This window comes from Atractosteus spatula, chromosome 2, assembly GCF_055471065.1.
Source record: "Atractosteus spatula isolate fAtrSpa1 chromosome 2, fAtrSpa1.hap1, whole genome shotgun sequence".
Lineage (NCBI taxonomy): Eukaryota > Metazoa > Chordata > Actinopteri > Semionotiformes > Lepisosteidae > Atractosteus > Atractosteus spatula.
This window is the reverse complement of record NC_142707.1, coordinates 3259451-3262961: the sequence shown is the minus strand read 5'-3', so window position 1 is coordinate 3262961 and position 3511 is coordinate 3259451.

Genomic DNA, 3511 nt, shown 5'->3' with positions numbered 1-3511 from the left:
TTGTCTCTTTTCAGCCTGGAATAAACCTGGACTTGTTCCTTTGCAGCCTACAAATGCTGACGCGGCTCCCTGCTTGAACAGGATAGGGAGATCCCGCTTTGTCAGTTCGTACAATCCTGGGTTTTTTCCGGCCTGGGTCAGTGCGCGATACCCACCAGTGAACATCCGATAACGGATTAATATAATCAAGCAGGACCCTCTCTTTCTTTATGAAAGGTTAAAACCAACGTGTCTGGACTGCAGATGGTACTGCCCTTTTACAGACGGTGAGATGAGGAGGGCTGAGCAGTAACGAGTCTTCATCTGGGACGTGCCCAGGGAACTTCGGGAGCGGCTGAGCGCTCTTCGGAGCTGTGCCTCTTCCAGGCAGCAGTGGGCGCTGTAGAGCCGAGTCCGGGAGCTCAGGCCCCTCCCACTGCCTCCTGACAGGAAGCTCGAGTGACGTCACTCCGTGACGTGGCTGCAGGGGCTCGGATTGACTTACTCCAGCCCGTTGGTGTCTGTTCCTTGGGCTGGCGCCTGTGTTTTTTCTGACTTGTGTTCTCTGACTGTCGGGAAGAGAGGGAGGTTGATCCTGCAGAGAGCTGCTGGCTCGTGTTTAACTGCAATAAAGGTATCGAGGTGCTCTCTATCCAATAGCGTGGCGGGGTTTTTTTGGGGAGGCAGAGCTGGGGAGACCTGCTCCTGGATCGGGAACGCTGCTGTTTCTGATCCGATGCCCTTGTCTGTGTCAGTGTGGGAGGTACGGAGGTCTGCAGCTCTGTGAGTGGGGTCTGAATGGCACCAGCTTGGCGGCCAAGAGGACTGGAGCTGTGCCACCTGTCCTGTGGGTGTGGGACACATGACCCTAACGTGGGCTGACCGCAGCACCCCCTCACTCTTCCCCCCGATTTCTGCTCCATTCCTCTTCCGTGTGCGGACATTTTGATATTTTCTTAGAGAGAGGAGAAACGGGCGCAGGGGAGGAGAGGCCCGATGGACAAGAAGACAAGGTGGCTATAACGAACCACCCTCTCGTTAACAACTGCCGCCTGACCACCTGTCCTTTCAGACGTGGGCAGGTGATGGAGGACAACAGCTCGTCTCCCACAGCATTAGGGGAAGTGTGGTTCAGGCAAGGAACTCCATCTTGTCCATCTAGTCCTGCTCCTTCTTCCCTCCAGCCAATTCCACCCCTTACCGCAGCGGTTCCCTATCCTGCTCCTGGTGCCCCAGAGATCATCGGATTCATCTTTCTGACAAGCGGAGCTTTAACCATCGTATTTCGCGAGTGGAATAAAATCCCCAACTTGTGACTAGAAACAAAAAAAAATATTCAAATGAAGCAACTTCTTAGATGAATTAAGGCTTCGATTGTCTAATTAAAGGGGGGCTGGAGTGAAAACCAGCAGGTGTGGGGGTCACCGGGACCAGGCTTGGGGGACCCCTGCCTACAGGTGTTGCTGGCGAAGGTCAGGGTGGCCTGGAGCCTCCCTCAGCATCACAGGGAGCAGGCCGAGCTAAACCCTTCATGGGATACCCATCCATGACATGACATGTTAGGATCTTGTCTCCAGAATACAGGAAAACCAGCGGAACGTTTTCCAGAGGCAATCTGATTTTGTTTCCAGCCGCTGGCAGGTGTGATTAATCTTGGATTACCTGCTTATGCAACGCGCAGGGCCCTAACCCTGAATTCTCCTTTAAACCGACAGCCGGAATATCGCCAGCGCGTGATTTTCGGATAAGGGCTCATCCTGTCTGGAAGAGGAGAACCGGGATGCGTCTGGCCAGTCGCGTCCCTGAACCCCTTTTCCCACAGAGCTCCTGACCCGCCCTTCCCTTCGAACTGACCTGATGGCAGATCCCAGAATTCATAAAGCCGTGGACGCTGCAGGGCTGGCCAGAGCCTGGGGCTCGGTGGCCAGATGTGAGCGGTCTTGGCCAGACAGGAAGTGTCCCCCGGTGTTACGCCCGGGTCGGGCCACACGTGAGTACGGCTCTGTCTGACCCGGTCACTCGCTCCTCGGACAGCGCCTGGCTCGGCCAGGCCAGAAGACCTGGAGCAGCCGATCCCTCCACCGTCTAGGTATCAGAGGAGGGTGAGGTCACTGCGGTAGCTCGCTCAGCACACTGGGCCCCGTTTACCTGAGGGTACTCCACGCATGGTTTTCTGTTTGCACCCGCAGAGCTCCGTTACCCGACCTGTCTTACCGCAGACGGATCTTGCACTCTGCGTATCGCAGGTCTGCAGCGTTCCTCTGTGTGAAACGGGGCTCGGCGCGCGGAGCGGGTCGCTGGAGTGACATCATCCCGCCCTGCGGTCTAGACGCTGTAGAGCCCTGCTGTGGCGGAGGAGCCGGTCGCTGCGCGGGGTGGGATGACCTGCAGCCCTGGCAGCGAGGTCGTGCCGGTCGAACCCCAGCGGGAGCAGGGGGAGCTGCTCTCATCGCCCGAATCGCATGAAATAGCTCGCACGAGAAAGTCTCGGGGTGAGAGAGCCCCGTTATTCCTGCACCCAAGCACAGACATTCTTCCGCTGGGCGAAGCTGGGAGGGAGGGAGATCCATCCACCCGTTTTCTGACCGTTCCATTTGGGATCGGGGTCGTGACGGAGCCAGAGCCTATCCCAGCAGCCACCGGACACACACACACGCACACTAACAAAACACACACACGCGCGTGCGCGCCCACCAGGGCCAATTGCCCAGAAGCCAATTACCCCACCAGCATGTCTGTGGACTATGGGAGGGAACTGGAGCCCCCAAAGGAAACTCATGTGAACACGGTGGAGAACATGCAAACTCCACACGGACAGCACCCCAGGGCCGGAATTGGACCCCGGGCCCCAGCGCTGCGAGGCAGCAATGCTGACCGCGGGTGGGTGGGAGGAAGGGCCAGGTCTAACCTCCTGTGAAAGGGGGTGTAATGATGGAGACTGTCATCACGATGATGATGGCTGGCAGTTTTCTGCTTTGGACGAGATCGGTAAAGGAGAAGACGAGGAACAGATTTCGGCAATCTGCGAGTACTTATTACAGCCTTAATTAGACTCAAACGAGCCATGCTGTAGCGGGGGGGGTGGGGTTGCAGGGGCTGTGTCGCCAATGTGTGCTGCGGACCCAGAGCAGATGGACTGTGGTCCTGACGGCCCCCCCCTCCCCTGATTCTCCTCCATTATTATTGCAAACAACTCCTAACTGACTAATTCCCTCTAATCTGATCTTTACTCAAAATAATATCCCTGGGACACACGCTGGAGCCTGTCTACAGACCTGCCTTTGTCACAAAGACAAAATGTCTCTCCAAAAAAAACCCAGCAGTATTACCGACTGATTGCCGAACCTTGGCACGCAGTGCGCGGGATTGAACAATTTGTCTGGCGATGGCATTTTGTAATAACCCCCCACCCCCACCGTTGCCAGTACCTAAAATGGCGCACAGTTGGGGATTAAGGCTTCACCGGGCTGTGCCGTGCCCACACTCGGAGCTTGTGACGCCAATAGGAGCTGTTCTACGCTCCGTCCCTCCC